Genomic DNA, 22,809 nt, shown 5'->3' with positions numbered 1-22,809 from the left:
CCTTTGCAGATGACACCCGAATCTGCATGACAGTGTCTTCCATTGCAGACACTGCAAGGCTCCAGGCGGACATCAACCAAATCTTTCAGTGGGCTGCAGAAAACAATATGAAGTTCAACGATGAGAAATTTCAATTACTCAGATATGGTAAACATGAGGAAATTAAATCTTCATCAGAGTACAAAACAAATTCTGGCCACGAAATAGAGCGAAACACCAACGTCAAAGACCTGGGAGTGATTATGTCGGAGGATCTCACCTTCAAGGACCATAACATTGTATCAATCGCATCTGCTAGAAAAATGACAGGATGGATAATGAGAACCTTCAAAACTAGGGAGGCCAAGCCCATGATGACACTCTTCAGGTCACTTGTTCTATCTAGGCTGGAATATTGCTGCACTCTAACAGCACCTTTCAAGGCAGGTGAAATTGCCGACCTAGAAAATGTACAGAGAACTTTCACGGCGCGCATAACGGAGATAAAACACCTCAATTACTGGGAGCGCTTGAGGTTTCTAAACCTGTATTCCCTGGAACGCAGGAGGGAGAGATACATGATTATATACACCTGGAAAATCCTAGAGGGACTAGTACCGAACTTGCACACGAAAATCACTCACTACGAAAGCAAAAGACTCGGCAGACGATGCACCATCCCCCCAATGAAAAGCAGGGGTGTCACTAGCACGTTAAGAGACCATACAATAAGTGTCAGGGGCCCGAGACTGTTCAACTGCCTCCCAGCACACATAAGGGGGATTACCAACAGACCCCTGGCAGTCTTCAAGCTGGCACTGGACAAGCACCTAAAGTCAGTTCCTGATCAGCCGGGCTGTGGCTCGTACGTTGGTTTGCGTGCAGCCAGCAGCAACAGCCTGGTTGATCAGGCGCTGATCCACCAGGAGGCCTGGTCACAGACCGGGCCGCGGGGGCGTTGACCCCCGAAACTCTCTCCAGGTAAATAACATTGTATCAATCGCATCTGCTAGAAAAATGACAGGATGGATAATGAGAACCTTCAAAACTAGGGAGGCCAAGCCCATGATGACACTCTTCAGGTCACTTGTTCTATCTAGGCTGGAATATTGCTGCACACTAACAGCACCTTTCAAGGCAGGTGAAATTTCTGACCTAGAAAATGTACAGAGAACCTTCACGGCGCGCATAACGGAGATAAAACGCCTCAATTACTGGGAGCGCTTGAGGTTCCTAAACCTGTATTCCCTGGAATGCAGGCGGGAGAGATACATGATTATATACACCTGGAAAATCCTAGAGGGACTAGTACCGAACTTGCACATGAAAATCACTCACTACGAAAGCAAAAGACTTGGCAGACGATGCACCATCCCCCAATGAAAAGAAGGGGTGTCACTAGCACGTTAAGAGACCAAACAATAAGTGTCAGGGGCCCAAGACTGTTCAACTGCCTCCCAGCATACATAAGGGGGATTACCAACAGACCCCTGGCAGTCTTCAAGCTGGCACTGGACAAGCACCTAAAGTCGGTTCCTGACCAGCCGGACTGTGGCTCGTACGTTGGTTTGCGTGCAGCCAGCAGCAACAGCCTGGTTGATTAGGCTCTGATCCACCAGGAGGCCTGGTCACAGACCGGGCCGCGGGGGCGTTGACCCCCGGAACTCTCTCCAGGTAAACTCCAGGTACTCACCAATTTGACTGGAGATTAATGTGTATCATACTCAGAAAACCTCACTCTAACTAAATCTATGAAAATAATGCTGGCCAGAATTACACACAAATCTAGAGAGCTTATCTGAGGTTCCTGGAGCTGTCTTGTCCAGTCGTCTGATATCTCAAGTTATGCAGGAATGCACCTCTAGAGCACGAAAAATTCTTCCCATTACACCAACGTTTGTACAAAATTCAAAACCAAGATGGCGAGTCTCCTCTCCGCAGACGCAGGCTTTCCGTTTTCTATGACAAATATTATTAAATACAGTATGGCCATCTATTTACATATAAATACTGAATTTCTGAAAAATATATACAGTATTTTCCACACGTATTATTGTTCTCAAAGTGCTAACTGACAACCCAAGATTGTAATCTACTCCCTCTTTGAAGGCATATAACTTAGTTCATCAGTTCTATCACGTATCTGAAGACCAATGCGAGATGGATCCACAGGTGTACTTCGACTCCACTGTCTACAATCCTACCATACTGTTGTCTGGTTTCTGACACAAGCATGCCACAATTTATACTTAAGGAGTTGAGAGCATTTATTTATGATAGAAAATCAGTTGCAAGGAGTATGGGAAACAGTTCTGTTTGCACCAGTTTCTTTATGATAGTCATCACTCTGTATGACAACAGCAGCATTACCAGCTGCACCAGTGGAATGGTGTACCGAACCGTCAATATAAATTTGTGAAAGAGTATGCTGAGTGACTAAGTCACTAATACAGCTTAAGGCATCCTTCTTGGCTTCAAAGCGAAGCTTTGGTTGTCATTTAAGAAGCTTTTTCGGGTGGAAAGGGAGGGAACTGAGTAATTTTTACCACTTAACCTTTCATTGCTTGTTAATTTTAAGTTAATTTTAATCCTGCCCATAATGCTCTGCATACAAGGGGCTTTTGACATTTACACCCAACTACTATAATTCCTTGTATAACTATGTATCATGTCCAAATAAAATATATGAATGAATGAATGAATAGCCCATTCTCATGGAGCGGGGAAGTGCAGCTGTTGCCTTACTTGACACTGATCATGTCTCTGGTTCATGCGGAGGTCAGTTCTAGTTTTTGCGATCCGTCTGGATAGGTGTCCACCAGTGATGAGGAAAGTTTGGAGGGCTTCTGTGCACGGGTTTAAATGGGCTTGTCTGAGCATATTGGCCCCAACGAGAACATTTCGTTCAGTGACAGTCTCTGATGCTTGGGATATCAAGCTTTTTCTGCATATTTAAAATTTTGACAGTACGAGAGCATTTTTTCCAGCCCTCCAAGTTTCCAGGCTGACACAAGAGCGAGTAGTGGTGCGGCATAATCAACCAATGATCCAATATAAAAAAAAAATACACCATTTTCACAGTTTTAACATTAGCACCATATTTGGAAGGAAAACCTGCCACAATTGTAGGTGCTCTCAGTCTTTCTTCGTATTGGCGACAGTCTTGTTACAGCAAGTCCAAGTAATGGGATCTCAAAGCCTAGATACCTATACTTGGTTACATATTCTAGTGGAGACCCATCACGCAACTGGATCCAGCGAACTATGCCTCTACCGGGAGGACGCCTGTTGAGCATCTTTATTTTCTCGGTAGAGATAATCAACCCTAGGTCCCGACACGAGGCTAGTATATGGTAAAGAATCTTTCGGGTGTTGGAGAATCCGGTGGTGTGAATCATTATATTACCAGCAAAGCTAATCATATGTTGTGGGTCGTATCCGGGGGAAATTTGTTTACATAAATTTGTTAGAAAGCTCTAGTCTTGCTAGAAGTCGTATTCTAGACACAATGGATACATTTGCACTGTGTCCAAAATTTGACTTTTGTTATTATCCTAGGTAATTTACACTTACATTATGTATGATAATTGCACTTATGTGTATCTGTACCTAAATACTCTTATAGACCGGGCCGCGGGGGCGTTGACCCCCGGAACTCTTGCCGGGTAAACTCCAGGTAAACACTGCTGAGTATCCAATGATGTCAATAAAAATTGCATGCCAGTTTTCCCATACTATTTGTACTGAAGTTGGAGAAGCTACATAGCCTAAGAGTTAATAGGTGGTGGCGTTAAGTTGGTATGTTGGCTCTTAGCGTACGAATGCAAGTCAAATAATCTTTTTCTCACGGCACTTATGTTTCAAGATAGCAACTTGTAGCTTCTAGCCATATCAGTTTATTTTACTGGCGTGAGATAATGCTTAAAGGCGAAGGCTCGTGGTATAGATAAGAACTAAAGCCTACATACGTTCAATGTGCTTGCAATGAGTTTATATATATATATATATATATATATATATATATATATATATATATATATATATATATATATATATATATATATATATATATATATATATATATATATATATATATATATATATATATATATATATATATATATATATATATGAGCTGCAGCTCATGCGGCAAGGGCCTACATCAGGGACCTACCAGAAGACAAGGCTGTAGTCAAACTTGATTTTAGAAATGCCTTTAATATGGTAAAGAGAGATGCTGTCTTGCCAGCTGTTCGGGATCGCTTCCCCAGTCTTTTTCCCTTCATCTCAGCTGGCTACAGCAAACCCTCAATTCTTTTGTTTGGGGAACATGAAATTCAATCATCAGAAGGTGTTCAGCAGGGTGACCCACTAGCTCCACTTCTCTTCTGCTTGGCAGTAAGAGAACTAACTTCCAGCCTACGCAGCGAGCTCAACATCTGGTACCCGGATGATGGCACTCTGGCAGGTACTGAAGAGTCCCTGGTAGGGGACCTACAACTGGTGAAAACACAGGGAGAAGACTTGGGACTCATCCTCAATCCCTCCAAGTGTGAAATTATCACAGCGAACCAGGAAATAATCGATGCTGTGCGAAGAATCCTCCCAGAAGTCTCTACTACCACTCCGTCCAACAGTACCCTCCTGGGAGCACCGCTGGGTCACCAGGCCATCGACACAGTCCTCAAGGACAAATTGAATGACCTGATGAGAATGGAGGAGAGAATAAGCAATCTTGATGCCCATGATGCTCTGTATCTCCTCACAAGGTGCCTTACTATTCCAAGACTCACTTACTTCCTGAAGTGTGCACCCTCTTTTGACAACCCAACACTCGACGAATATGACGCACACCTGAGGTCAACCCTTAAGAAGGCACTGAACCTGTCACTAGAGGATCAGCAATGGGATCAGGCAACCCTCCCAGTGCGACTGGGAGGTATAGGGGTGCGCAAAGCAACGCATGTTGCTTTACCTGCTTTTCTGTCTTCATGTTTGGCTTCCAGTGCATTAGTCAAGAAGATTGTTCTCGAACGCTTGAGAGACGTGGTAGGAGCTCAAGACCCCAGGTTTACTGAAGCAGCGATTCGGTGGGACACCCTTAGATTCCTCCAGTAGACCAGCTCCTCCCAAAGAACACAAACAGTCCCACTGGGACAAACCGATCATGGAAAAAATCGCCAACACAATGCTCTCCAATGCCTCAGGAAAGGACAAAGCTCGTCTCCTGGCAGTGAAGGCACCACACTCAGGAGATTTCCAGTTAGCTGTTCCCAATTCCTCCTTGGGCACTCGACTAGACCCACAGGCCATTCGGATTGGTGTTGCTCTTCGCCTAGCCGCCCCCATCCTCACCGAACATAGGTGTATTTGCGGCAGGGCGACAGCTGATCAATTCAGACTTCATGGTCTCGTGTGTCACACAGCAGAAGGGAAGTATGCCAGGCATGAGGAGGTCAATGACATCATAAAGAGAAGCCTCGCCACAGCCCGTTGCCCAGCTCAACGGGAACCCCAAGTGCAGAGGTCTGACGGAAGTCAAAAGCGTCCTGATGGAGCCACTATGCTACCTTGAAAGGATGGAAAGCAGATTGCCTGGGACTACACATGTGCCGCCACATTGGCAGACACCTACTTGCCATACTCCGTAGTGGAAGGGGGTGGAGCTGCCAGCCACAGGGAGACCCAGAAGATCCGCAAATATGAAGACCTTCCCCCTTGCTATAACTTCATCCCAATAGGGTCGGAGACCCTTGGAGCATGGGGCAAGTGTGCTCTAAAGTTCCTAATAAAGCTGGGTGAAAAGCTCATCATAGAAACCAAGGACCACAGGGCGACCAGCTTCCTCTTTCAGAGACTCAGTGTTGCAATCCAGAGAGGAAATGCCTGCAGCATTCTGGGCACGTGGCCCACCGCCGGGGAGCTGGACGAAGTATTCGAGATGTAGCGCTGAGTCACCTATGTTGTTTTACTTTCTATCGTATTTTCTGTGAATGTTTTGTCAATGTATTTTGTCTTTAAATAAAATATACATAAAATATAGGGGGTGGTAGGAGAAAATTCTCAAACAGCTTCAGGAAGAACCTTGAGTTTTCCCTGAAGCAAGTTTATTCTTTTCTCTGAGGATGAGGGTCCCTATTACAGTTCTAGAGGTGGTACCTCCTTATATATATATATATATATATATATATATATATATATATATATATATATATATATATATATATATATATATATATATATATATATATATATATATATACATATATATATATATATATATATATATATATATATATATATAATATATATATATATATATATATATATATATATATATATATATATATATATATATATATATATATATATATATATATATATATATATTATTCACCCTATACCCATAGTTTGGTTGGTAGTCAAAAGATTACAGAGGCACATAATAGGTCCAGGGACTGGGAAAGAAAGTTTTGATAGCTAATTAAGTTACCGTCACAATGAACTATTTACATGCTTATATCTGGTTATAATCATATTGAAGACATGAATTAGGTCACAAAAATATTACTTTATATTTAAGTAAGTTAGGTGTAAATTTAAACAAATTTATGTGGTTATGCATTATTTAAAGACAGTAAGGTCAGGGTATTTATTTTTTTTCAGAATGGATGGTAATACACCAGTGTGGATAAAATATTTTGGCATTTCTTGAACATTTTGAGTTGTTTCTGGTGACAGTTGTCCATCTGGTAAAGTTTACAGTCAGTACTTGACCAGCCGGCTGTAGCTCGTACGCCAGTAACAACTTGGTTGATCAAGCCCTGAGCCAGCCCGAGGCCTGGTCACAGGCGGGGGCGTTGACCCCCGCGGTCAACACAGGAGTAGGATCCTTGCAAGCAGGTGATTGTGAGTGAGGAGCTCCAAATATCCACATCAAGACCCCTGAAGGCACAGGAAGAATGTTTATGCATAAATAAAAATATATTTACAGATATCCACTGGTAGGCTAGTTGGTTAAATGGATTTAAAATCTATTAAATATACGACCGTCATCAAGTCTGCATGTAACTCAAACTCTCAGGAAAACTTTAAACCTACTTACAAACACTTAAGAAAACCTTAAACCTACTTACAAACACTCAGGAAAACTTTAATCCTACTTACAAACACTCAGGAAAACCTTGAACCTATTTACAAACACAGTAAAACCTTAATCCTACTTACAGACACTCAGGAAAACCTTGAACCTACTTACAAACACTCAAGAAACCCTTAATTCTACTTAGTGGCCCGGTGGCCTGGTGGCTAAAGCTCCCGCTTCACACACGGAGGGCCCGGGTTCGATTCCCGGCGGGTGGAAACATTTCGACACGTTTCCTTACACCTGTTGTCCTGTTCACCTAGCAGCAAATAGGTACCCGGGTGTTAGTCGACTGGTGTGGGTCGCATCCTGGGGGACAAGATTAAGGACCCCAATGGAAATAAGTTAGACAGTCCTCGATGACGCACTGACTTTCTTGGGTTATCCTGGGTGGCTAACCCTCCGGGGTTAAAAATCCGAACGAAATCTTATCTTACAAACATTCAGGAAAACTTTGAACCTACTTACAAACACTCAGGAATACCTAGAACCTATTTACAAACAATCAAGAAAACCTTAATCCTACTTACAAACACTCAGGAAAACCTTGAACCCACTTACAAACACATTAAAACCTTACTCCTACTTACAAACACTCAGGAAAACCTTGAACCTACTTACAAACACTCAGGAAAACCTTAATCCTACTTACAAACACTCAGGAAAACTTTTAATCATTGCACACACACAGGAGATACATACACAAAGTGGCAAGAAAGACTGAAGGTAAGGGAAGAAGACTGTTCATGGATAGGGTCCACCAGACCTTCATGCAACAGTGGACTGATACAAGTTAGTGATGATGGATGAATTGGCCAGAAGTGCTGCATGAACTAGGATTATGCAGGTGTCTCATTGTCAAGGGGTGAACACGTCTTTCCACAACAGACCCACGGGAAGTTACTATCAACTTACATTATCTCAATACACTACAGCTACGAGTTAAATCATCTCTGTTTAGTTTTAATTAAGTTCTTATTGAGACTGGGTACATAACATTCGGACTTTCTTTTTACAATGGTCTTGAAGGCACACACAAGATATGGGGCATATAAAAAGCAATGTAAATTTTTTCTCTAGAATAACCCTTCTGGCAAGACAGTGATGGAGTGAATGATGGTGAAAGTTTTTCTTTTTCGGGCCACCCTGCCTTGGTGGGAATCGGCCAGTGTGATAATAAAAAAATAATAAAAAATAATAACTCAATCAAGTTAAAGATAGAATGTGACTTATTTCTTGTTTAGTTTTAACTAAGTTCTTATTTAGACTGGGCTGGGTACATAACATCCAAACTTTTTTTACAATGGTCTTGAAGGCACACATAAGATATGGGACATATAAAAAAAATAGAGTATGTAGATTTTTTCTAGAATAACTCAATCAAGTTAAATGTGTATCATTGGTTTCAGTTGTCTTGAAAGATAGTGAAGAGTAATTTAAAAAGTTCACAATATGATATACAGTGGATATTTACCTTTCGTAATCTCATTTCCTCTCCCAAGAAGACGATAAGACAAGTTGAAGTCATCACTATTATAAAAGATTCAACTTTAATATTCCCACATCATTATTATACTTAGGAGTACAAACTAATGAAAATTTAAAGTACTGGTCAACATCTATTAATATACACATTGTGCATACAGATAAGTACAAAATAAATTTATTGTTTTAGGAAACTTATTTGATTCTCAAAAATTCACTGTGTTTTGCATAAAAATTGAAATTGAGAGAATAAGGGGTAGAGAGTATGTTGGTGTTGCTGGTGTTGTTTACACGCAGGCAGCAGCAGCAGCAGCAGCAGCAGCCACCAGCTGGGACCCCCGAGCAAAGCTGTCATTTTACTGTTAGTGCCACTTAAGTTCATATATCGTGATCTCCCCCTGGAATTATGCTTCAATTGTGACACCATGGAGGTCAGCATCTAAACATTAAGCCACTTTTGAATTTGGGAGTGCCAGCTTGCTCTAAACACATTACGCAATGAACTGTTTCAAATGCCAAATGTCTTGAAAGTCGTAATCTTGTAAGTTTGGAGATGGAGGGAATGCATGGTATGAATTTATTATTGATGTCCTTTAAGTACGGACCCCCCGTCAAGGGTACCTTGATGCCGGTGAAGGGCTCTTGATCCAAATAATTGGAACCACCCTCCTTTGCATCAAACCTGATTGCCTTCCATAACCTTGGTGCTTTATGACTCCCTACAGGTTTAGAGCTCCGGCATGAATGTAATAACAATTATTAAGTATGGAGCAGCACAGAGGTGCTTCCTACACACAGCTTGCACAGCAATACCTGATGTAATTAATGAAACCCAGTTTATCCTGTACAACATAATGCACAGATTCCTAGGCCCAGAAACAGCTTCATCTGTCTGTAGAATAAAGATACAGGACTAAGTATGTACCAGTGCTACTACCAGTAGATAAATACATACCAGTACTAATCACTACGGAGTGCAAAGCAACCCTATAATTAATGTTAGTGTTTTGTGTGTTTTCTTTATGTTTTCTAACCATTTGTTCTAACCATTTTTTGAGTACCGTATGTACACATGTATGGATATATATATATATATATATATATATATATATATATATATATATATATATATATATAAATTCATGTAAAAACACACACAGGTTTGCGCCTGGCAAACCTGAGAACAGCATTCCGATACCTTAGTAAGGATTCGTTCAAGACACTGTACACCGTGTATGTCAGGCCCATACTGGAGTATGCAGCACCTGTTTGGAACCCACACTTGATCAAGCACGTCAAGAAATTAGAGAAAGTGCAAAGGTTTGCGACAAAGTTAGTTCCAGAGCTAAGGGGAATGTCCCATGAAGAAAGGTTAAGGGAAATCGGCCTGACGACACTGGAGGACAGGAGGGTCAGGAGAGACATGATAACGACATATAAAATACTGGGCGGAATAGACAAGGTGGACAAAGACAGGATGTTCCAGGGAGGGGACACAGAAACAAGAGGTCACAATTGGAAGTTGAAGACTCAGATGAGTCAAAGGGATGTTAGGAAGTATTTCTTCAGTCATAGAGTTATCAGGACCCAGTAGCAACCAGTGAAGAGGCGGGGGCCAGGAGCTAGGACTCGACCCCTGCAACCTCAACTAGGTGAGTACGTACACACACACACACACACACACACACACACACACACACACACACACACACACACACACACACACACACACACACACACACACACACACACACTCACTCTCTCACTCTCTCACTCTCTCACTCTCTCACACTCTCACTCTCTCACTCTCACTCTCTCTCTCACTCTCACTCTCACTTTCACTCTCTCTCACTCTCACTCTCTCTCACTCACTCTCACTTTCACTCTCTCACTCTCTCACTCTCACTCTCTCACTCTCACTCACTCTCACTCACTCTCTCACTCTCTCACTCTCACTCACTCTCACTCACTCTCACTCACTCTCACTCTCTCTCTCACTCTCTCTCTCACTCTCTCTCTCACTCTCTCTCTCACTCTCTCTCACTCTCTCTCACTCTCTCACTCTCTCACTCTCTCTCTCTCTCTCTCTCTCTCTCTCTCTCTCTCTCTCTCTCTCTCTCTCTCTCTCTCTCTCTCTCACACACACTCACTCTCACACTCACTCTCACACTCACACTCACACACTCACACACACACACACACACACACTCTCTCTCTCTCACACACACACACACACACACACACAAACACACTCTCTCTCTCTCTCTCTCTCTCGAGCTAGGACTCGACCCCTGCAACCTCAACTAGGTGAGTACACACACACACACACACACACACACACACACACACACACACACACACACACACACACACACACACACACACACACATTGTAGGGACAGCGAGCGCGCTAGTCACGCTTCCGTGCTCCGGGAATATAAGTGTTTTTGAGGGCTACCTAAGTGTTCTGCAAGGGTTGCTAAGTGTGTCAGGGTAGTGAACAATCCTAGAAGTGATTTTTAATCTGCCTGAGCCACATAAGTGTGGCAATCAGGATAAAACAAAAATGGGTTGCCAGAGAGCAACAAGAAAAACCAAGGGACAGGAGGAGGAAACTGCAAAGGAAGATTGGGCAGCAGAGCTCATAAAAAGGGATCATGAATGGGAAAAGAAACTAGAAGAACTTAGCATGAGAATGGAAGAGAGGATAGATATGGAAAGCGGGAAGTGGGAGGTGCATGTCAAAGCAGCAGAAGCTAGGATACAGAGTTTAGAAGAGGAATTGAAAAATCTGAAACAGCATAAAGAACTAAAGAACATTTTGGGATTGACAACAGAGACTGCTACCTCAGCCACAAACAAGGGGACTGTAGGGAAAGAAGGGGCACAACTGCATGGAGAAGCTTTATCAGAGGAGACTGTAGCAAATGAAAGAGCTAAGGTTTATGTGGAGGCCCCTAACGGAACCCAACAACGGGGCCCCAAAGGGAAAAGGGAGGGGGAAAAAACCCCCAGGCCACGGGGCCTTACATTAGCCAGTAAAAAACCAGGGGGAAAGCCAGTGGGGGAAACCAAAAAATGAGGGGATAAAAGGGATATCGGGGGAATAAAAGGGGTGAGGCAGTCTTTTGTAGGGGGCCCGGGAAATTCGAAGGGGAAAATGAAACCAAAGAAAACGGGGGAAAAAAGAAATTTTGAAAGAATTATCAAAGCAATAGGAAAGACGATAGGGCCCCAACGGGAAAAATTTTTTGGGGAATAGGGGTTTGAAAAAAAAACCCCGGCCAGTGAGAGTGACCTTAAAAGGCAAAGCGATTTCCAGACCGGGGGATCCTGCATGAAAAAGGGCTGTTTAAAGGGCGGGGCCCCTTGGGGAAATTATCTGAAAAAAGGCAAAAAAGAAAGGCAGGGGGGGAGAGATGATAAAAAGGAAAAAAGGAAAAAAAGGGGGGATGGAAAGACAGACGGGATTCGGGCCCAGGAAGATAAAAATACAGCCTCCCCCCCAAAATTTCCCTATAGAAGCCTCCCAACCAGGTCAACCCCAGTGCAACCAAACACTCTAAATAAAAACCCCCATCCAAATCCAATGCCCCCCCCCACTACATTAAAACTTCCCCCCACAGCAACAACCATATTCCCTTACCAGGTCCCCCATTTCCCCAAACCCCCAATATACCTCCCAGACCACAGTTTTAGAAAAGAATTTAAGGTGGGTATAAAAAGAAAAGATGGAATAACAAAACAAGTATGAGGAGGGCACAAAAGAATCAAAGAGACATCCCCAGACATAATAGCACCCCACAAAAACAAAATTTGGCCAGAATAATAAAGATTCAATTTTTCCACCCGGGATATCAAATCCCCAGGAAAGACAGGGGGAGGGGGGAGGGAAGGCACTCCCTCTTTAAAAAACCAGGGGGGTTTTTGAGAAAATGGAAGGAATGGATGACAGGGGCGAAAGGGACTCAAGTGGGAAAAAACCCAGCCCAGGGACATAAGGTGAAAATTGCAGTTGTCCCCAACCCACCCAGAACTGCAGGGGGGCCCAAAGAGAAGAATCTTTGGGGAGCAAAGGCAATGATCAACACTAGCCGAGGTGGCCGGGAGCACACATGGGGAGCAAAGTTAAAAAGTTATGGGTGATTTCAATCAAAAGGAGTTGAGGGGAAACCTGAGCCCCATGGGGGGTCCCAAACATAGGCCAAGATGATGGATGTGGTACTGGAAAACCTCATGCATCAACATTTAGAACACTACCAAAAGAGAGGGGGAGGATGAACCAATAAGGGTTTGGGCCTTGTATTTACCCAAAGTGGTTCGGGCATCGGGGTATCAAGTGTAGAAAAGGCCCCCGGGGGCTAGTGATCATGTGGTTCTGTGGGTTTACTACATAGTTTTAGCTCCCAAATGGAAGTAGCAGGGAAAAGGGGGGAAGAACCAAACTACAAAAGGGGGAAATACTCAGGCATGAGGCTTTTCCCTTTAAGACATTCCAGTGGGAGGGAACGACAGGAAAAAACCCGTACAAAAATGATGGACTACAGCAACAAAATGCAAGGAGGCAGAGGAGGGGGTTTGTTCCCAAAGGGGAAAAAGAAATAATGGGAAAAACAGAACGAGTCCTTGGTTTTTCCCCCAAAGGGTAGGGAGGCAAAAAATAGGTGAACTAGAGAATGGAAAAAAGGGACAGAAAACAGAGAACCCCAGGAAAATAAAGAAGTCAAAAAGAGGCCCGAAACTTAAAATACAGATAAGAAGGGGCTCAGAGACAAATGAAAATGACATAGCATCAAAAATAAAGACTGACCCAAGCTGTTGTACAGCCACATCAGGGAAAAAAACAGTCAAAGGGCCAGGTAATCAGACTGGGGGAAGGGGATGGGGAATTCCAAGAAACAGAGAGGTTTGTCAGGAGCTCAACACAAGATTTAAAAAGGTAAAAAGGTGAAAAAGGGGGGCAAATGGGATGGGTTTTTAAAAATGAAAAAGTGCATGGGTTTGAAAGGGGGTAGGGGGGGACCAGCCCCCTTGGGTCCTTAAAGAGGGGCAGAAATATTGTGGAGGGCCCTTAACAAAAATCTTCAACACATCATTTGAAATCAAAAAACCCAAGGGGATGGGAAAATTTGGAAATGTAGTCCCAATTTTTAAAAAGGGGACAGACATGAGGCACTAAACTACAGACCTTTTCACAAAGGTATAGTATGCAAGGTCATGGAGAAATCATCAAGAGGAGGGGTGGGGGACCTGGGGAAAAAAACAAGTGTATAATTGACAACCCGCACGGGTTTTTAAGGGGAAAGGGAAAACCTTTTGTCCAAACCACTAGAGGTTTTTTGACAAGGTGACAGAAATAAGACAAAAAAGGGTGGATCGACTGCATATTTTTTGGGCCAAAAAGGCCCCACAGTTTCCCCCCAAGAGGTTACTGCAAAATTGAGGACCAGGCACACATAACAGGAAAGGCACTGCAATGGATCAGAGAATATCTGACAGGGAGGCAACAACGAGTCATGGTACGCGACGAGGTGTGTCAGAGTGGGCGCCTGTGACAAGCGGGGTTCCACAGGGGTCAGTCCTAGGACCTGTGCTGTTCTTGGTATATGTGAACGACATAACGGGAAGGGATAGACTCAGAAGTGTCCTTGTTTGCAGACGATGTGAAGTTAATGAGAAGAATCAAATCGGACGAGGATCAGGCAGGACTACAAAGAGACCTGGACAGGCTACAAAGCCTGGTCCAGCAACTGGCTCCCTAGAATTTTAACCCTGCCAAATGCAAAGTCATAAAGATTGGGGAAGGGCAAAGAAGACCGCAGACACAATATAGTTTAGATGGCCAAAGACTGCAAACCTCACTCAAGGAAAAAGATCTGGGGGTGAGTATAACACCGAGCATATCTCCTGAGGTGCACATTAATCAGATAACTGCTGCAGCATACGGGCGCCTGGCAAACCTACGGATAGCGTTCCGATACCTCAGTAAGGATTCGTTTAAGACTCTGTATACCATCTACGTCAGGCCCATACTGGAGTATGCAGCACCAGTTTGGAATCCACACCTAGTCAAGCACGTCAAGAAATTAGAGAAAGTGCAAAGGTTTGCAACAAGACTAGTCCCAGAGCTACGGGGATTGTCCTATGAAGAAAGGTTGAGGGAAATCGGCCTGACGACACTGGAGGACAGGAGGGTCAGGGGAGACATGATAACGACATATAAAATACTGCGTGGAATAGACGAGGTGGACAAAGACGGGATGTTCCAGAGATGGGACACAGACACAAGAGGTCACAATTGGAAGTTGAAGACTCAGATGAATCAAAGGGATGTTAGGAAGTATTTCTTCAGTCATAGAGTAGTCAGGCCATGGAATAGCCTAGAAAGTGATGTAGTGGAGGCAGGAACCATACATAGTTTTAAGGCGAGGTATGATAGAGCTCATGGGGCAGGGAGAGAGAGGACCTAGTAGCAGTCAGCGAAGAGGTGGGGCCAGGAGCTGTGACTCGACCCCTCCAACCACAAGTAGGTGAGTACACACACTCACTCACACTCATACACTCACACTGATACTCACACTGATACTCACACTCATACTCACACTCATACACTCACACTCATACACTCACACTCATACACTCACACTCATACACTCACACTCATACTCACACTCATTCTCACACTCACACTCATACTCACACTCACTCTCACACTCACTCTCACACTCACTCTCACACTCACTCTCACTCACTCTCACTCTCACTCTCACTCTCACTCACTCTCACTCACTCTCACTCTCACTCTCTCACTCTCTCACTCTCTCTCTCACTCACTCTCTCACTCACTCTCTCACTCACTCTCTCACTCACTCTCTCACTCACTCTCTCACTCTCACTCACTCTCTCACTCACTCTCTCACTCTCTCACTCTCTCACTCTCTCGCTCTCTCGCTCTCTCGCTCTCGCTCTCTCTCTCTCTCTCTCTCTCTCTCTCTCTCTCTCTCTCTCTCTCTCTCTCTCTCTCTCTCTCTCTCTCTCTCTCTCTCTCTCTCCCACCATACATAGCTTTAAGATGAGATATGACAAAGCTCAGGGAGCAGAGAGAGGACCTAGTAGCGATCAATGAAGAGGTGGGGCCAGGAGCTGAGTCTCAACCCCTGCAACCACAAGTAGGTGAGTACACACACACATACATACATACATACATACATACATACATACATACATACATACATACATACATACATACATACATACATACATATACATACATATCATAAATCCCACAGTTACCATTAAATAAAAAAGTACACTGTTCATAGTGAATGCTTTAAGATCATATTGAGACTTGGTTACCCTTTGTCACAACTGCTGTTTATTTGCATCAGCATCATAAATACTGTATTATAGTACAGTATATAAAACCTGTTGCCCTATTCATCCAGCATTATGTTGGTACCTGGGTGTTAGTCAGTTGTGTATCACATGATAGGGATGACAGCCAAAGGAGCTCAGTGGTAATATGGCATGCCGTACTGATTGCATTTTCTTTGGGTTAACCCGAGTAATTAACCTATAAGCTTAATAGCCAGAAAAACTTTCCTTTTTGTTGTTAGTAATAGGTGTACATTATATAGTAGTAGTATAGTACAGTGGACCCCCGCATAACGATCACCTCCGAATGCGACCAATTATGTAAGTGTATTTATGTAAGTGCGTTTGTACGTGTATGTTTGGGGGTCTGAAATGGACTAATCTACTTCACAATATTCCTTATGGGAACAAATTCGGTCAGTACTGGCACCTGAACATACTTCTGGAGTGAAAAAATATCGTTAACCGGGGGTCCACTGTATTAAGACCAGGATTTGTATAAAATACGAGTTTCATTGAAAAATTCTAATTCACCTGAGTACGATTTTGTCATGGTAATATAAAAAAATTTTTTTAGGGCATTTTTAATTTTTCTTTAGTATCATTCATTCTTTAGAATTTATTGATGGGTAAAGTAAAACATCATACATTTCAGGTGTGTGCCCTACAAATACAGTGGAACCTCGGTACTCAAACTTAATTCATTCCAGAAGACTGTTCGAGTGCTGATCTGTTCGAATATTGAACAAATTTTTCCCCACCAATTTTCTTTTTGGTTGGCTGTTATCACTGATCTTCATAGGCCCCATGGTGACTTATTTATACAAATACTATGAAAGAAAAACACCAAAAAATGTGAAGAAACACGAAGTAGTTTACAATGAAGTTCTGGCAGGTCGTGTTTGTTTGGTCAAGTGCCAAGCTTTGATTGAGTAGGGAGCTGTTTGAGTACGAAGGTTCCACTGTAAATCACAGAAATTAAAGTTTTTACAATTTATAAGTATAAATGTAATAGAGATTTTTGTAATGCATTCATACTTCCTCTGTTTTCATTATCAGTACAGTGGTAGAAGTGTGCTAGTGGAAATTAGGCATTTATTGAAATTATAAATTACCGATAAGCTGATGACTAAGATACCCAATTAATTACAGTAAAACCTCTCATTAACAGATTTCAGACAGAATTTCTGAACAAATGCTCTATTTATTGGACAAAATGGGCAAAAGTCCATAATTCTCCCCTTTGTACCGATAGTGTCAAGTTGTCCTCTGAAGTATCGGGCCAAGTCTGCTAACTTCAACGTTTGTCCAGTAAGGGCCAAAGTAACCACATGAAGGACCTGTCTGTTTTCATTGTTCCCTGAGCCATAGGCCACTCATGCCTGTTTATTGTTTGTGCTCACTCACACATACACTTATCATTCCCTAAATTTAGAGCATTTTCTGTGGCAACATATTAAGTAAAGTGCAAATAAAAGTGGCTTTTAAGGCAAGTGGTGGGGCCAAGAGAAAACACATGGTTCTCAGAAATCTACATATTCCCAGCCATCTATGTCTTCTCAGCCATCTACATCATCTTAGCCATCTACAACTCGTCCTTCTACCGTATTTTCACTGGTAGAGCTTTACAGCTCCTTTGACTCAGAATAATTCTTAGTCTGAGTCACCAGAATTGTTCACAACAGTTTACACATCTCTCCACCACGAAAAGGTAGGTAAAATGACCATAAATTAGGTAGATACTATAAAATTGCTATTCAGTACAGTACATGTACTACAGATTGCAGTGCCCGTATTCTCAGTGTCTGCATTAGCGGACCAAGTCCATTACTTCAGAAGACAACCGGACTATCATGAAATATTTATTTCATAATTCAGGATTTACACACAGCATTATTGTACACCTCCCTGTCCCATTTTAGTCCACCAATGAGAGATTTTAATGACCTATTTGTTTTCATGACCTATTTGTTTTTAATGACCTATTTGTAGCTAGAGGAGCAGAGCTATGCTCATGGTGTCTTGTTATCAGTTTGTTCATCATATAATTTCCAGTGGTTGAAGCACTTACTACATCCTCTTTTACAGTATTTCATTGTATTGATCCATTGGTTTTGTTTTACATAATACTATACATCTCTCACTTCACTTTTCTCAATTTGTAAATGTTTCACATGTGTTTGTGGTCATTCCATTCATCAAGTTTCTGCAGGCAGTACCTAATCAGATGGGCAGTAATGGTCGTGTAGACTTGCAAGTTGCATGTAACAAGAGCCTGGCTGGTCAGCCACCAGGGAAACTTGATCACAGACTGGACTGTGGAGTAGAAAAACTTTAAATTGGTCACAGTATGCTGCAGGCTTGTCTCGTAAGTAAGTAAGTTTATTCAGGTATATACAAATGCATTTATATACATTATCATACATAGCAACAAAGTGACTTATTTCCATTGGGGTCCTTACAGGTGAACCCCTCTTTACAGTGCTTAATTTTAGAGTGTTTTGCTAATATGTACATGTACAGCAGTTTTCAATTATACCCATTCTTCATTTATTCAGACTTTCTACAATAACTATATTCACCACTTGCTATAAGCTAAGGACAAAGATATTTTAAGGTAAGTAATGTGTGTACTGTATATGCATTTTTTAGGCCTAGCTATATTGCTCCCTTAATATATTATACTGTAGTATAAACACATTATCAGGCTTTTATATGCATTTAAAAGTGAAAAAAAAAAGGTTATGATTCACTTTATAGCAATATTTGCTTTACAGCAGTAGCCCAGAACCTAACAAATCAATCACTCAGTCAAAATCAATCAAAAATTTATTTCTTTTTAAAGGTTACAATGTGTGTTTAGATTTCATAATTTGAGTGGTACAAAGAAAGCCACTATCATGCCAAGGCATTTTGGGCAGACTTAACCTAATACTTAAAGACAGACTACTTAAGTCTAGACAGGTGAAGAGTGGTAGATTACAAATATTCAATATTTTACTCTCTTGTTAATACAAGGTAGTACAATTTATGATACAGACATGCATTTTTAGGTTTGTAATAATGGCTAAATAGTTAAGGGAAAATAAAATATTTGGGAGAGTTGCTTCAAATTTGGTTAGATATTATCATAGTGTGGGTATGGTTGTTATTTAGAGATGAGATGATTTTTAAGTATAGTCCTAAACTGATTTGTGGCAGGGAACCTCTTGTTGCTTCGGGTAAAGAGTTCCAGATCTTCAGGCCCTTTATGTGCATTGCATTTTTGCATAGTGCGAGACGGACACGAGGGATGTCGAAAAGTGTTTTCATGCCTCATGTTATGCCTGTGTGTTCTGTTGAAGCTGTCTAGAAGTTTGAATGGAGGACTGATAATGTTCTGTATATATAGTAGCCACAATAATAAGTGTGTATATTTTGTATATTAAGTAAGTACAAGCTCTTGAAGAGTGGTGGGGTGTTTTATCTGGCACAGGAGTTTTTGATCATCCACACAGCAGCTTTTTGTTGGGTTATTAAAGGTTTAAGGTGATTGGCCGTGGTAGATCCCCAAGCACAAATACCATAGGTGAGGTAAGGATATATTAGAGAGTGATATAAAGAAAGGAGTGCCATTTGGGGTACATAGTATCATATCTTGGAAAGAATACCTACTGTTTTGGAAATTTTCTTAGTTATATGCTGGATGTGGGTTTGAAATTTAGGATTATATCAAGGTGGAGACCTAGAAATTTGCCCTCAGTATGTCTTGTAACGGGTGAACCATTTATCGATATGTTTAGCTGGATATTTAATGCTCTGTTTCTAAAAAACATGAAGTAGGTTTTGTCTATATTGAGAGTGAGCTTGTTGGTCGTCACCCAGTTTGATATTTCATGTAGCTTGCTGTTTACGGTGTCTCTAAGCATAGCTGGGTTTGGGTGGGAGAAGATGCAAGTGGTGTCATCTGCGAAGAGAACTAGTTTAAGGAGTTGCAATGCATTTGGGAGGTCATTGACATAAAAAAGAAAAAGTAGAGGACCTAGGACACTTCCCTGTGGCAATCCAACATCTACAAGCTGAGTATTGGAGGTCATGCCATTTGTGTATATCTGCTGTATAAGCGAGGGCCCTCCTGTATTCCTTTATTGTGAAATTACCTGAGTACAGTATGTAGGAGGTTGCTGCCAACCAGCAGCCACACACTTGGCTTTGCAGGCATAGCATAATATCTCTGCAAGCAATATAGAATATACAATCCGGTTGACAACCAGTTAAAAATAATTCCAAGTCAGGAAAACAGTGATAATGAAATTTCTTTAAACAAATTTTGCTCATTATAGTAGGTAATGTATCTTATGCCTGTATATACACTACTGTATATACAAAAAAAAGTGTTGTTTATTTCTGGAAATATATTAAAATAACAGTGTAAACCTGAGGTCCGTTGTCTCGGGTATTGGCAGTTTGTAAAACTTATGATTAATTACCTGAAATGCATTCCATAATTAGTGGCTTTCTTTTGTGCCTAATATTGTTTTAATTCATTTAAACTACATTATTTGTATGACATAAAGAAATAAATATTATTATTCTGAAATTAACTGGCAACTGCCATGCCATTTAAAACTTGTATAGATTAACCTACCTATCTTCTGTATTTTTATCTGACCAGGCTTTCATTTCACACTGAATTGTCTTTGGATTTTTCTTTCCTTTTCTCTTTCAGCCATGACTTGATAATGATCCAGGATGGGTAAAAATATTGTCTTAAGTTTTTCTCTCCAAATTGTGGGTTAAAGGTGTATTAATGAATATAACTTTAAACATTCTAATGATTTCATTAACAATTCAATCACTGAATTTGTGGTATAAGAAGCTTTCAAATTCTGATTTTATATTATTACTGAGAAATGTGCATACCATCTGACAAAGTAATTAGTGCATTAGGTAATATTTTACTAGCAAACGATATACTCTACTGCCTGTGCCAATTAAGGATTTTATCAATCTTTTGGAGCTGTGTTTATCTTATTGTTATTTTAGTTATAATTGTTGTTTCTATAAAGTAACAGCCTTAACAGCACTATCACCTCTCCACTTCCACTGTCTCCCTTATATAAGCTCCCTCTGTATTATTTTGTAAATGCCTGCAGTGTTTGTGAAACATCATGTCAGTAAAGACACCCAGGTAATATACACAGACTTTGCAAAAGCATTTGACAAATGCGATCATGGCGTAATAGCCCATAAAATACGTGCTAAAGGAATAACTGGGAAAGTGGGGAGATGGATCTTCAACTTCCTAACAAATCGAACACAAAGAGTAGTGGTCAACAGAGTTAAATCGGAGGCTGCCATAGTGAAGAGCTCTGTTCCACAAGGCACAGTACTCGCCCCCATCTTATTCCTTATCCTCATATCAGACATAAACAGAGATATACACCACAGCACCGTATCATCCTTTGCGGATGATACTAGGATCTGCATGAGGCTGTCATCTGCTGAGGACACGGTTAACCTCCAAGAAGATATAAACAAAGTTTTCCAGTGGGCAACGGTAAACAATATGATGTTCAATGAGGACAAATTCCAACTACTCCGTTATGGAAAACTGGAGGAGATAATAACTAGAACAGAGTATACTACTGACTCCGGCCATACAATAGAGCGGAAAAATAATGTAAGGGACCTGGGAGTAGTAATGTCTGAGGATCTCACTTTCAAGGATCACAACAGTGCCACGATCGCACGTGCAAAGAAAATGATAGGATGGATAATGAGAACTTTCAGAACGAGAGATGCCAAGCCCATGATGATCCTTTTCAAATCACTTGTTCTCTCTAGGCTGGAATACTGCTGTACATTAACATCTCCATTCAAAGCAGGTGAAATTGCAGATCTAGAGAGTGTACAGAGATCCTTTACTGCACGTATAAGTTCTGTCAAGCACCTTAACTACTGGGAATGCTTGGAAGCACTTGACTTGTACTCATTGGAACGCAGGAGGGAGAGATATATCATAATCTACACTTGGAAAATCTTGCAAGGAATGGTCCCAAATCTGCACACAGAAATCACTCCCTACGAAAGTAAAAGACTGGGCAGGCGATGCAAAATGCCGCCAATAAAAAGTAGGGGCGCCATTGGTACACTAAGAGAAAACACCATAAGTGTCCGGGGCCCAAAACTGTTCAACAGCCTCCCATCAAGCATTAGGGGAATTGCCAATAAACCCCTGGCTGCCTTCAAGAGAGAGCTGGACAGATACCTAAAGTCAGTGCCGGATCAGCCGGGCTGTGGCTCGTACGTTGGACTGCATGCGGCCAGCAGTAACAGCCTAGTTGATCAGGCCCTGATCCATCGGGAGGCCTGGTCATGGACCGGGCCGCGGGGGCGTTGATCCCCGGAATAACCTCCAGGTAACCTCCAGGTGTAGCACATGTGGAATTCCTCTCACTGGTTGTAGATGGTATTGTGATACCAACAGACTATGGGAAAGGACACTTGTATGCAGTTCAGGACATTTATTAAAGAAGCTGTATCCTTTTCCACACAGTTCCCCTCACTGCTGTTTTGGTAAACATGTTTCTAGAGCACATACAACATAATGTCTTTAATACTACGATACCTAGAAGTGTAAGCTGGTATCTTTATGTAAATGATGTTAAATGATATCTTGGAGATTTTATTTGGTTTGATATGGATGTGCCAAGAAATGAACTGAATGTATAAAATAGCATTTAATTTATGGCTCTGATGAAAAGTGATACATTAATGGGGACCATACTTTGATATTCTTTTTTAATTAGAACCAAAAAAGTAGTTTGAAATTAAAAGTTTTTATG

General features: G+C 41.6%; 1 protein-coding gene and 1 long non-coding RNA gene across 9 annotated transcripts in view; one reads left to right on the top strand and one right to left on the bottom strand.

Annotated features, from left to right (window-relative positions):
• Window positions 1–6,587: 6,587 nt before the first annotated feature.
• The window catches only part of LOC128693026 (uncharacterized), a 46,609-nt gene continuing 30,387 nt past the window's right edge, over window positions 6,588–22,809 (bottom strand). The window contains exons 3-4 of the long non-coding RNA XR_011392895.1: window positions 18,202–18,298; window positions 6,588–6,924 (exon numbers count right to left, since the gene is read on the bottom strand). This is a non-coding gene — a long non-coding RNA (uncharacterized lncRNA). The remainder of the gene's footprint in view (window positions 6,925–18,201; window positions 18,299–22,809) is intronic.
• LOC128693025 (solute carrier family 41 member 1) overlaps window positions 8,890–22,809 on the top strand; it is a 155,879-nt gene continuing 141,959 nt past the window's right edge. For 3 of the 8 annotated variants that reach the window (XM_070092136.1, XM_070092137.1, XM_070092135.1), the window contains exon 1: window positions 8,893–9,039. The gene's annotated coding sequence lies outside the window, so the exon portion shown is untranslated. Of the gene's footprint in view, window positions 9,040–22,809 lie in introns of all 8 variants that reach the window. The other 5 variants (XM_070092129.1, XM_070092133.1, XM_070092132.1 and 2 more) reach the window with 4 other exon arrangements.

The sequence above is a fragment of the Cherax quadricarinatus genome, chromosome 38, assembly GCF_038502225.1.
Source record: "Cherax quadricarinatus isolate ZL_2023a chromosome 38, ASM3850222v1, whole genome shotgun sequence".
Classification (NCBI taxonomy): domain Eukaryota; kingdom Metazoa; phylum Arthropoda; class Malacostraca; order Decapoda; family Parastacidae; genus Cherax; species Cherax quadricarinatus.
This window is presented reverse-complemented; position numbering and strand designations above follow the sequence as displayed.